We start from the raw sequence: 12,455 nt of genomic DNA, 5'->3' as shown, positions 1-12,455 counted from the left end.
AGAGGTTGATGTTTGGTGGAAAATTATAGAAACTTGTTTATACCTGAAGTAAATAGCTTCATTGAATTTTCAAACTAAGTGACTGGTGACTAACCAAATGTCTTTGAAATATTGTGCTGTGGAAGAGTGGGACAACAGGATTTAAGTACATCTTTTGACAAAGTGGAGGGTGGAGTGGCACTGCTGTTAAAGTTCAAAGTAAATTTTACTTTCAAAGTACAAATATGTCACCGTGTACAACCCTGCGATTCATTTTCCTGCAGACATACTCAGCAAATTGATAGAGACTATAACAGGATCAATGAAAGATCAACCAGAGTGCAGAAGACAACAAACTGTGCAAATGCAGATATAAAATAAATAGCAATAAATAATGTAAAGTAAAGGCATCCATTAGTCTTGCGAGACCATGGATCTGCACCTGGAAAGTCTTCACTCTCCAGGGCGCAGGCCTGGGCAAGGTTGTATGGAAGACCGGCAGTTGCCCATGCTGCAAGTCTCCCCTTTCCACGCCAGCGATGTTGTCCAAGGGAAGGGCATTAGGACCCATACAGCTTGGCACCAGTGTTGTCACAGAGCAATGTGTGGTTAAGTGCCTTGCTCAAGGACACAACACATTGCCTCGGCTGGGGCTCGAACTCACAACCTTCAGATCACTAGTCGAATGCCTTAACCACTTGGCCACGTGTAATAAATAATGAGAACATGAGCTAATGAGATAAAGAGTCCTTAAAGTGAGAACATTTCAATGAAGGGGCAAGGGAGTGTAGTTATGCTGTTTTGTTCAAGAGCCTGATGGTTAAGGGGTAGTAACTGTTCTTCAACCTGGAGGTGCGAGTCCCGAGGCTTTTGAACCTTCTGCTGGATGACAGCAGTGAGAAGAGAGCATGGCCTGGGCGGTCAGCCCCCACTGTTGAGTTTGTAAGTCTGCGACGACATCAGTCTCCTTGAGCGCTCTGTTTTCCTTCCACATCCCAAGGAGGTGGATTAGGGTTTGATCGCAACATTTAGGAGAAATTTGGATAAGCACATGCATGGGAGGGGTATAGCCAAAGGTTCAAAGGTCCAATTTAATGTCAGAGAAATGCATACAATATACATCCTGAAATGCTTTTTCTTTGCAAACATCCACGGAAACAGAGAAGTGCCCCAAAAAATGAACGACAGTTAAATGTGAGAACCCCAAAGTCCCCTCCAGCTCCCCCCTCCTGCGCGTAAGCAGCAGCGAGCAACGATCCCCCCCTCCCCCCAGCAAAAAAAAAGCACACCCGCTACCGAGCACAGGCATGAGCTAGGCGATAGCAAAGCCACAGACTTGCAGTTACCCAATGACTTTTCATTTCATCAGCATTCAACAAACCACAGGTTCTCTCTCTCCCTAATAAGGTAGAGGGAGGTGTCCCCCATTTTCACAGCGAGCGGGAGACATAACAACAACCCGCTGGTTTACGACGTTAAAAAGTCCGTTTTGTCGCTTTTTTACGAGCTCAGTGCCTGAAGATCGCAAAGATCTCGGGTTTTCGGGCCCACAGCAAAAGATTGTCTGGCCTCCCCGACGACACACGAGTCTCCTGCCGTGCCGCTGACCCTCGATCCGCCCGTCTCCAGAGCCCCGAGATCTTAGGCCTCCAAATACAAGCGAGACTCTCAGGCCGACCCTTGGCGTGCTGGACAACGGCCGGTCCTGAAACCCCCGGGTCCCATTCCCACGAAGAACCGAAGTCCGTGTGTAACTCCAGGTCAGGGTCTTCAAAAGAAGCCTGAAAGGGTAAGATAAAGATACTAAAGATGAAAATAGAGCTGTTCCTGAAGATGCACGCAAAGGAGTCACCGTTTAGCGCCATCTTAACTCCAGATGGAATTCAGCTTGACATGGATTAGATGGGCTGAAGGCTTCTTTCTGGGCTTTGTACTCTATGACTCTCTGTACACTCGAGTATTGGATATTTCTACCTGCAATAATGATTCTGTGTACCCTATCTGCGCCTCTCATTCCCAACCATACTGGCTACCTCCCTGACTGACGCTACACCTCGCTCTCTCAATTATTTATTAATTATTATTATCATTATTTTCTTTTATTCTTGCTGCCCTTTGCACGTTAGTTGTCAGCCTCCATCCTGTGAGGTTTTCCTTTGATTCTACTGTTTTCCTTTCTATTTACTGTGAATGCCCTCAAGAATATGAACCTCAGGGTAGTATATGTTAACATACTGTATATGTACTTTGCTAATAACTTTACTTCGGAACTTTGAGGTTCACCTGCAGTTCATTGATAAATCGGAAAATTGGCTAATGGCTGTCTCAGGTGTCGACGTATAGTGAAAATCTTTGTTTCATATGGCATCCAGACAGATTATTTCATTACACAGTGCATTGAGGTACTATGTAAAACGGCAGACTGCAGGAATGAAGTGCTGCTGTTACAGGGAAAGTACAGAGCCAGGCAGATTGGTGCTGGAGGTGTAGTGGTATCTGCACCTGGACTTCGGAACAGGAGATCCTGGGTTCGAATCTGGCCGGATCCTTGCATGCTTTCCATCCGTGCTGTGTAGAGCATCGAGCTAGCAACTCGGCCTCGTAAAACAGATGAGCACCAAAAAGATAGCAAGGTTGCTGCCCAATGTGCCCAAGGTGTAGAAAGGAACTTTACCCTTTTTTTTAACAGTACAGGCAGGCAATAAGGTGCAAGGTCATAACGAGGTAGACTGCAAGGTCAAGGGAGTGTTTCATTGTACTTAAGCAGGGGTTCCCCGCCTTTTTTATGCCTTGGAGCCCTAACGTTATCTGGCCGGTGGTGTAGTGGTATCAGCAGCAGACTTCGAGGCGAATGGTCCCAAGTTCGAATCCCGCCAGCTCCTTGTGCACTTTCCATCCATGCTGGGTTGAACATAGAGTTAGCATCGTGGCCTCGTAAAAGGAAGATTCAAGTGCTACGGAAGTGGCAAAAATGCCGACCACTGCGCCACAAGGCGCGGAAAGGAACAACAACGGGCCCTACCATTAACCGAGGGATCTGTGGACCATAGCTTGGGAACCCCTGTACCAAGGGGACCGTTCAATAGTCTTAGCACGGTGGGATAGAAGCCATCCTTGAGCCTGGTGGTATGTGCTTTAGCTTTCCTAACCTCTGCCCAGTGGGAAGGGAGAGAAGGCAGGTTGATATTCCTCATTTTCCTGCTAAAATTAACTCTTAAATCTGAATCAGGTTTAATATCACCGGCATATGTTGTGAAATTTGTTAGCTTTGGCGCCGCGGTACAATGCAATACATGATAATATAGAAAAAACTGAATTATAGTAAGTATATATATGTATGCAAGTAGTTAAATTAAAGTAGGACAAAAGCAGAAATGAAAAGTGGTGAGCTGGTGTTCATGGGTTCGATGTCCATTCAGAAATCAGACAGCAGAGGGGAAGAAGCTGTTCCTGAATCGCTGGGTGTGTGCCTTCAGGCTTCTGCACCTCCTTCCTGCGGTAACAATGAGAAGAGGGCACGTCCTGGGTCGTGGGGGTCCTTGATGATGAACACTGCCTTGTTGAGGCACTGCTACTTGGAGATATCTCGGATACGACAGAGGCTGGTGCCCATGGTGGAGCTGACTAATTTTACAACTTTCTGCAGCTTATTTTGGTCCTGTCAAGTGGCCCCTCAATATCAGGAGCCAGTCTGAATGCTCCCCACACTACATTTGTAGAAATTTTTGCGTATTTTAGGTGTAATTTCAAATCTCCTCAAACTCCTAGTGAAATATAGTCACTGTCTTGTCTTCTCTATAGCTACGTTCATATGTCGGGACCAGGTTAGGTCATCATGGATACTGACACCCAGGAACTTGAAATTGCTCACTCTCTCCACTTCTGCTCCCTCTATAAGGATGAGTGTGAGCTCCCTCATCTCACCCTTTCTGAAGTCCACAATCAGCTCTTCGGTCTTACTGACGTTGAGTGCCAGGTTGTTGATGCACCACCACGCAACTAGCTGGTATATCTCCCACAGAGAGTGGTGGGAGTGTGGACTGAGCTGCCAGATGAAGTGGTAAATGCAGGCTCACTTTTAACATTAAAGAAAAACTTGGACAGGTACATGGATGGGAGGTGTATGGAGGGATATGGTCCAGGTGCAGGTCAGTGGGACTAGGTAGAAAAGTGGTTCGGCACAGCCAAGAAGGGCCAAAAGGCCTGTTTCTGTGCTGTAATGTTCTATGGTTCTATCTTGCTCCTGTACGCCCTCTCGCCACCATCTGAGATTCTGCCAACAACGGCTGTATCATCAGAAAATTTATAGGTGGCACCAACTTTTTTGAGTCAGTTTCTCACTTTAAAGTAACGCTTTGTGGCGACTGCATCAACCATTAGCGCCTGTTGCCATGAAGTTAAGTTTCTACAACAGAACATCAGACAGGGTTGCTATGGCCCTCAGAAGGCAGGATCTCCCGTGGCTTTCTGCCAAGCAGAGCTTTTTGATATGGAAAGTTTTCTTTAAAGAATGATTCAAATCAGAAATACACAGCAGCTGCTTTGTAAACTTAGAAAACCTTGGCCAAGACTAGAGAGCCTCTGGAGGCTGAAGATACTTTTTGCTGGAAGTATCTATCTGATTCATTGAGGAAATGGCAGTTATTTTTATATCTGCAGCTGTGCGTGCGTGTGTTGATGAAGCTTTTGATAAGTTTCCCCGGTATTTCAGAATGCTTTCACTACCTCCAGGACAGATCGTCTGCTGTGACGGCCATCTTCCATGCTGTGATAACAGGGTCCCGACTGGCCGAGTGACTTTCCCTCCTCACTCAGACACCCTCATGTCAGTTATGCCTCTGATGGTGAAATGAGGCAAAGCAAGTTCGTTACCGTGGGCTACTACTGAAACGCACACAAAATGCCGGAGCAGCTCAGCGGGTCAGGCACGGAGGGTAGTAGGCAGTTGACGTCTCAGGCCGCGACCCTTCATCAGGACCCAATGGAGAGTCTTGGCCTGAAAGGTCAACTGTTTATTTCTTTCAGACCAGTCGAGTTCCTCCGGCCTTTGTTACTCTGGATTTCCAACAGCTCCAGAACCCCTTGCGGTTATGAATGTTTATTTATCGATTGAGATACAGCGTGAGAGTAGCCCTTCGAACCACATTGCACGGCAAGCCCCCGATTTAATCCAAGCCTAATCGCAGGCCAATTTGCAATGACCAACTAACCTACCAACCTGTACATCTTTGGACTGTGGGAGGAAACCAGGGCACTCGGAGGAAACCCACGCGGTCTCGGGGAGAACGTACAAACTCTTTACAGGCAGTGGCGGGAATTGAACCTGGGTCGCCTGTACATTGAAGCCTTGTGCTAACCACTACACTACCAGGCTACCCTAGGAGCAGTCAAGGTTCAAAGTTCAAAGTAAATTTATTACCAAAGGACATAAATGTCACCATATCCAACCTTGAGATTCATTTTCTTGCGGGCATGCTCAATAAACCCATAATAGAATAATAACCATAACGGAACGCGCCAACTTGGGCGCTCAACCAGAGTGCAAAAGACAACAAACGGTGCAACTCCTAACAAAAGAAGCAAATGACAGTATTCTGAACCAGACTGAGTCCTCAAATCGGCTCCCCAGAGCAGCCGGAGTGGTAGGCCAAAGCCTCGATCTCAAGTTCATCATATTAGTGCGGCAAAAAATGTCACAAAACTCGCAGAGGCAGCAACCACTGGAGAGAGGAATGAACATTGTGGGAGAGCGAGTGGAATCGGTCTGACCCCTGCTTCCACATTCAGGCTTTCCAGCCTGTCTGGGCCGGCGATTATATTGCCCAAACACCAGGCAGTACCTCGCTCTAGGGTCCCGGCCCTGGTGTAGCGACAACCCCAGGCCGCACAACCCGAAGCCGTTCTCGTTCTCACCAAATCGGCTCGGGGCCTGCAGCGGAACCAACCTCGCACCCGAGTTAGGTGGACGGGCATCGACAGCCTTCCGCATCAACTTCGCTCCAGATCGTTCACTCCAACGGCGACAGCGCTACCAATTCTGTCTGCGACTGCATCTTGAAGACGTTGCGATCCGGCTTTACGACACACCATCGCGCCTCATTCTTCCAATTGGCTTTGCCTCCACTTGCTTCTTCATTGGTCCCTTGGGATCAATAAAGTATGACTATGTACTATTGTTCGCGGCGATAGTTGGCCACAAATTACTTCAGAAAAGGTGTTATTAGTAATGCTTTTAGCCATATTAATGCCTTTAGTCATTGTGAAAGGAGCTTTACCCATGAAGGTGGAATCATTTCCATTTTTAAGAAGTTTGCCTCACTTTTGGGGGTGTGCCAAACGCAGCATTTATTGCCCATTAATACTTGTTGGACAACATGAGAAATCATTTAAAGTGTCAGCCAAGTTTCCCTGGAACAGGAATCTTACACTTTCCGGATTTCCTCCCCCATCGCTGAACACAATGACTTTTTAACAGAAGCTCAATAGTTTCATGATCATTGCCGCTAAGACAAGTTGCTTTTCTTTTAAGTCCAGATTATTAATTGAATGTAAATGTTACATTTGCCAGCCCACTAACTAGTAATTGATTGATCCTGTGTCTGGGCTGCATTGCTAGGTCAGTGACATATGACCACTTTGTGGCCACATGACTGGAAATTCAACCATTTTTGGCTAATTTCACATTTGTTTTCTTGGACACTTTGAAAGACCTGTTTCCTCTGATGCTTGATCTCAGTGGGGTTGCTTGCGTTTTAAGGGGAGTTTAATGAACCTGCCGACTGAGGTGTCGTAGGAGAAACGGAACATGGCGATGGCGGGCACAGCTTTCGGAGGCCTCTTCACTCGGCTCTCTTTCTCTCTCGCTCATTCCGCCGGTCTCGAGTCGGGGCATCTCGGAATAAAAAAGCAACGCGTCAAACTGTAGCATTGTTACAATCTCCTGCTGTGGAATGGGTGACACACCTCTTGTCGCCTGTTGGCTTGTCGAGCGGTTGGGCAGACGACGGTTTTTGTTGGACTACAGATCAAGGTCTCTCTTCCGGGGCTCTGTAGTTGCTTTCTTGGTGGCTGACACTTCTTGCTGAAATGGGTTTGGGGGGGGTGAAGGTTGATGCTTTGCTGCTGCTTGTACATGGAGGGGAGAGGAGGGGTTCGCTTGTACATGGAGGGGAGAGGAGGGGTTCGCTTGTACATGGAGGGGAGAGGAGGGGTTTGCTTGTACATGGAGGGGGAGGAGGGGGTTTGCTTGTACATGGAGAGAAGGAGTTCACGTGTACATGGAGGGGAGAGGAGGGGTTTGCTTGTAGATGGAGGGGAGAGGAGGGGTTCGCTTGTACGGAGAAGAGAGGAGGGTTTCGCTTGTACATGGAGCGGAGAGGAGGGGTTTGCTTGTACATGGAGGGGGAGGAGGGGGTTTGCTTGTACATGGAGAGAAGGAGTTCACGTGTACATGGAGGGGAGAGGAGGTGTTTGCTTGTAGATGGAGGGGAGAGGAGGGTTTCGCTTGTACATGGAGGGGAGAGGAGGGCTTTTAGGTTGTACATGGAGGGGAGAGGAGGGGTTCGCTTGTAGATGGAGGGGAGAGGAGGGGTTCGCTTGTACATGGAGGGGAGAGGAGGGCTTTTAGGTTGTACATGGAGGGGAAGGGGGGGTTTGCTTGTAGATGGAGGGGAGAGGAGGGGTTCGCTTGTACATGGAGGGGGAGGAGGGGGTTTGCTTGTAGATGGAGGGGAGAGGAGGGGTTCGCTTGTACATGGAGGGGAGAGGAGGGTTTCGCTTGTACATGGAGGGGAGAGGAGGGCTTTTAGGTTGTACATGGAGGGGAGAGGAGGGGTTCGCTTGTAGATGGAGGGGAGAGGAGGGGTTCGCTTGTACATGGAGGGGAGAGGAGGGGTTCGCTTGTACATGGAGGGGAGAGGAGGGGTTCGCTTGTACATGGAGGGGAGAGGGAGGGTTTGCTTGTAGTTGGAGGGGAGAGGAGGGGTTTGCTTGTAGATGGAGGGGAGAGGAGGGGTTCGCTTGTAGATGGAGGGGAGAGGAAGGGTTCGCTTGTACATGGAGGGGAGAGGAGGGGTTCGCTTGTACATGGAGTTGGAGAGGAGGGTTTCGCTTGTACATGGAGGGGGAGGAGGGGGTTTGCTTGAACATGGAGAGAAGGGGTTCACGTGTACATGGAGGGGAGAGGAGGGGTTTCCTTGTACATGGAGGGGAGAGGAGGGTTTTGCTTGTACATGGAGGGGAGAGGAGGGCTTTTAGGTTGTACATGGAGGGGAGAGGAGGGGTTCGCTTGTACATGGAGGGGAGAGGAGGGGTTCGCTTGTAGATGGAGGGGAGAGGAGGGGTTCGCTTGTACATGGAGAAGAGAGGAGGGTTTGCTTGTAGATGGAGGGGAGGGTTCACTTTTACATGGAGGGGAGAGGAGGGGTTTCCTTGTACATGGAGGGGAGAGGAGGGTTTTGCTTGTACATGGAGGGGAGAGGAGGGCTTTTAGGTTGTACATGGAGGGGAGAGGAGGGGTTCGCTTGTACATGGAGGGGGAGGAGGGGTTCGCTTGTACATGGAGGGGAGAGGAGGGGTTCGCTTGTACATGGAGGGGAGAGGAGGGTTTGCTTGTAGATGGAGGGGAGGGTTCACTTTTACATGGAGGGGAGAGGAGGGTTTGCTTGTACATGGAGCAGTGAGGAGGGGTTTCACTTGTACATGGAGGGGAGAGGAAGGTTTTGTTTGTGGATGGAGGGGAGAGGAGGGGTTTGCTTGTACATGGAGGGGAGAGGAGGGGTTTGCTTGTACATGGAGGGGAGGGGAGGGTTTCACTTTTACATGGAGGAGAGAGGAGGGTTTTTCTGTTGTTCATTCTTTGGAGTTCTCTGTTTCCATGGATGCCTGTGAAGAGTAAGAATTTCAGGCTGTAGACTGTATGCATTCTCTGATATTAAATGGAACTATTGAACCATTGATATATAGAGACAGAGACATTATAATGTTATGGCTTGATCTTATGCAGGTGATGACACACACTGTGAACACTGGACCACTGTTGCTCCAAGCTGAGGGACACAACAGGTCGCATCAACACTTGCTGGTGATCAGGCCAGGGTTAAATCGGGGTTTGCTGGGCGGCATGGCACGAAGGGCCGGAAAGGCCCTCTCCGCGCTGTATCTGAATAACATTGCTTTTGAACAACCTCTGCAGGAAACCAACACCAAGAGTTCATATCGGTGTTGGTCGAGATTTGTGTTTTCTTTTTGCTGGAGACACTCAGAGGGTGGCGGGAGTGCGGAATGAGCTGCCAGCACAGGTGGTGCATGCCAGCTTGGCCTAAGCCAAGTTTGGGTAGGTACCCCGATGGTAGGAGTGTGGAGGGCTACGTCCCGGTGCAGGTCGATGGGAAGTAGGCAGTTTAATTGGTATCGGCATGGACTAGATGGGCCGAAGGGCACGATCCTGTGCTGTACTTCTCTATGGCTCCACACAGCACAGTAACAGGCCCCTCTGGCCCAAGCAACCTTCACCACCCAATCACATCCATGTGACCAATTGGCTACTGACCTGCAGGTCTTTGGAATGTGTAGAGCTGAGGAAACTCGGGGAGGATGTAGAAAATCCTTGCCGGGAGCAGTGGGAATTGAACCCGTGCCCCTGGCATTATAATAGCGTTGCACTGACCACAGTGACCGTTCCCACCCGATCCTGAGGTCTATTTTGAAGTGGCACTTGACACAGTGCTTTCCTATAACTCTTGCAATGTGTGGCATTAGTTTCTCTGCTCTGTGGTTCAAATTCCCTTTTGTTTTCTGCTAGGGCGGCGGCCAGCAATAGAAAAACACTTCCCCGCCCTTCCTCACATCATAGGCTATCTCTCTTGTATAGATTCCATTGGAATTCTTTGCCTAGGTTTGAGAAGAGACTGCTTTTCTTCTTCATGACCTCAGAATTTCCCTGTGGTTCAGGAAAACCAGTGCTTTGCAGAACTGAAGAAGCAAATGTAATGATCTTAACTTAGAATGTGTCTGGCTCCTAAATGGCTCAGAGACAAATAAGGTTAGAAGAATGACATTAACTCTGCCACAGACAGTCAAATTTCAAAGTTTAACGCTCAAAGTACAATTATTATCAAAGTATGTATACATTATATAACCTTGAGATTTGTCTCCTTACAGGCAGGCACCAAACAAAGAAACCCAAAGGAAGTCATATATAAAAAGAGAAGACTGCAAGGCACCCAATGTGCAGACAGAGAGAAAAAACTATTTGTGCAAATAACAAAAGTAAGCAAATAGCATTCAGTGTGGTAAACCATATATATATATATATATGTTGTAACTGGGTTACCTGTCTGGACACGCCCCTCTGCTGACTGCCCCTGTGGCTCCTCCCACAGACCCCTGAATAAAGGCGATTGCGCCGTTGCTCCTCCTCTCAGTCCAGGGGCAGATACTCAGCATGGTGGAGGTCACATTTTACTGCTAATAAAAGCCTTTCAGTATTTACTCTACTTCCAGTCTTTTGGAGTTATTGATAGTGCATCATTCAGAACAAAAGTGAGTCTATAGATATGGACAAGAGAAAATCTGCAGGTGCTGGAAACCCAAGCAATGCACACAAAATGCTGGAGGAACTCAGCAGGCCAGGCAGCATCTATCTCGGCCCGAAATGTTGGCTGTATTTTGTTCCATAGGTGCTGCCTGGCCTGCTGAGTTCCTCCGGCATTTTGTGTGTGTTGCTATGGACACGAAGTCAAGAGCAGATGGAGCAGGCTGCAGCAGGCCGCAGCCTCAGCCTCAGTTCAGCACAGAGCCAAGTAAACGTCATGGAGGAGCCCAACACTCACCTCTTGCTCCGACACCCTGCTTCTTCAATCCACCTGGCCCAGCGTTTAAGCCATCCAAACATCGGGGCCTTCCTCACACTGGGGCCCAGGCCCCGTCACCTCGATACGCTTTGGGCCTGGACTCCACACCAAGCCCAGCTGCGACAAGGGTAGGGTCAAGCAAGGGTCCATCAACCACACCCCTTAAAAACCCAGAGCTACAGAAGCTCCAACAGAAGCTACACAGACCTCACCCCTGGGAGAGGAAGGGCAACTTGAAAAACTATTTCATAAACATATTGTTGTAATGTGAGCATTATTAAAAGTAAGTTAATACTAATTAGCATAATGGAGGGGGGGTTTACTTCCGTTCTTTTCATTTCCAGTGGGCTCTGTATATAGTGTCCCTGCCATGCCGTATGGGTTGTGAAAGCCTCTGTATATACATAACAGTTTTGAAGTTCGAGGTAAAGTTGTTTCTTGGGCATGAAGTTGTTGAGTGTGCCTTTTTCAAAGTAGAAGTTACTACATATTTTTGGTGACGAGGTGAACTGGTTTTGAGAACGTATCGGCACGTTTTCGAACGGGATCTTCGCGTTTCAGATGGCTACGTTTGGAACTATCGGTGAATTTCTGGAAGGAGACAAGGACTGTCCAGAGTATGAGGAAAGGTTGGGACACTTTTTCTGTGCTAATGGAATTACTGAGGAGGCTAAGAAGCGCTCTATTCTCCTGAGTGTGTGTGGGGCAAAGACTAACAAGCTAATAAGGAACTTAGCCTCACCGTGGATACCGGGGGACATTCCATATGATGAACTGGTCAAGCTTGTGGGGAACCACTACCATCCGAAACCTTCCGTGATAGTCCAACAGTGTAAGTTTCACAGCCGTTTCAGGAAGCCAGGTCAGTCTGTGGCCAATTTCGTGGCCGAGCTTCGGCAGCTGTCGGAGCACTGTGATTTCGGAGCGGTGTTTGAAGACGTGCTCCGTGATAGATTGGTGCGCGGCGTTAATAATGACAGCATACAACGCCGCCTGTTAGGGGAAACCCCACCGTTGACTTTCAAACAAGCCTTAGAGATTGCCCAAGGCATGGAGACGGCTGCTAATAATGTCAAGGATATGCAGAAAGGACGTGGGGGGTCACAGTCGGCGGCAGTGCACCAAGTCAGGAGGGAGACTGGTAAACAGACAAAGCGGGTGGAATGTTTCCGGTGTGGAGGGACGCACTATGCAAATAATCGCAAATTCAAAGACACTGTCTGCCATGCTTGTAGCAAAAAGGGACATTTAGCTAAAAAGTGCAGGAGTTCAAAGGGTAAGATTAAGCCTGGGCAGGGGAAAACTCAACAGGCTCGGGCAGCCACACACCATCTAGAAGAAGCAGATGAAGAAGAACCGTGTGCCTACAACATGTTTGCAGTGGAAACAGGTGAGGAACCACCTGAACCATATTATGCCACAGTCAGTGTCAGGGGAAAGGACATTAAGTTCGAGATTGATTCAGGGGTTACTGCATCGGTCATTAGTGAGGAGACCTACAGGAGGACCTGGGGGTCCAACCTGCCTCCCATTAGACCGTCAAAGCTTAAACTTAGGACCTATACGGGGCAGCCCGTACCTCATTTAGGGGTGTTATATGTGGACATTTCAGCCGGGGGTCAG

At 48.6% G+C, this 12,455-nt stretch overlaps 1 protein-coding gene across 2 annotated transcripts in view; it reads left to right on the top strand.

Moving 5' to 3' along the window:
* The window catches only part of ptafr (platelet-activating factor receptor), a 79,513-nt gene extending 69,063 nt beyond the window's left edge, over positions 1–10,450 (top strand). For both annotated transcript variants that reach the window (XR_010016286.1, XR_010016285.1), the window contains one exon: positions 10,141–10,450. The gene's annotated coding sequence lies outside the window, so the exon portion shown is untranslated. The remainder of the gene's footprint in view (positions 1–10,140) is intronic.
* The last annotated feature ends 2,005 nt before the right edge of the window (positions 10,451–12,455 follow it).

Source organism: Mobula hypostoma, chromosome 28 (genome assembly GCF_963921235.1).
Source record: "Mobula hypostoma chromosome 28, sMobHyp1.1, whole genome shotgun sequence".
Lineage (NCBI taxonomy): Eukaryota > Metazoa > Chordata > Chondrichthyes > Myliobatiformes > Myliobatidae > Mobula > Mobula hypostoma.
This window is presented reverse-complemented; position numbering and strand designations above follow the sequence as displayed.